The sequence below is a fragment of the Myotis brandtii genome, unplaced genomic scaffold, assembly GCF_000412655.1.
Source record: "Myotis brandtii unplaced genomic scaffold, ASM41265v1 scaffold89, whole genome shotgun sequence".
Taxonomy (NCBI): domain Eukaryota; kingdom Metazoa; phylum Chordata; class Mammalia; order Chiroptera; family Vespertilionidae; genus Myotis; species Myotis brandtii.
In genome coordinates, this window is record NW_005371645.1 from 3,073,490 (window position 1) to 3,074,366 (window position 877).

Genomic DNA, 877 nt, shown 5'->3' on the forward strand with positions numbered 1-877 from the left:
TGGAGGAGTGGTGGGGCCTGGAGGAGGGGTGGTGCCTGGAGGAGGGGTGGCCTAGAGGAGGAGGGGGTGCCTGGAGGAGGGGGCGCCTGGAGGAGGAGGGGGTGCCTGGAGGTGGGGGTGCCTGGAGAGGGGGGCGCCTGGAGGAGGGGGGATCTGGAGGAGGAGGGGGTTCCTGGAGGAGGCGGCTGCGGGATGCGCACTGGAGCGCTGGCTGCCCGCAGAGGCGGGAGCCGCACCTGGGCCTCAGCCTGGAGGAAAGACTCCTTCACTTGGACACTGGGAAGCAGACTCAACGGGCTGGGATGGCGCCGGACGGCAGTTGGCACCTGGTTTTACACATTAAATCAAAAGAGGAGACGCCCTGGCTGACGGAAACCCACTGGGGATGGATCCGGAGGCGGAGACAGGCAGCGGGAACCTCTGGGGTTGGGTAAGAGGTAAAGGAGACACCCCCTTTCGCTCGGGGTGCAGGCAGATGCCAGTCAGCAGGTCACTCAGTGACGAGGGGACGCGCGGTCTCCGCAGGGAGCCTGTGCTGTGCGGGTCGGGAAAGGGGAAATGACTCTGACATTCCAAGGAGATGTGATTGTAGATGCAAAAAGACAGCAAACAGGCTCAGTTACGGCAAAGATTGACCTTTGTCAGGGAAGATGCCCGCCTAGGACATGACTACCCACCATGAGTTGCTTTTAGTTGAAAAGTTTTCATTTCAGACCATCCTTCGTGGTGACTGTAGGTCTGAGTTTGCAAGACCACCACGCAGGCCTCCCCCGAGCCTGTCAGTTGAGCACGTGGCCCCTTTTGGTCCACAGAGATCAGACCCAATCAGTGAACATCAAAAGCAAACCAAGGTTCAATCTCAGGAAAAACTAAGTCA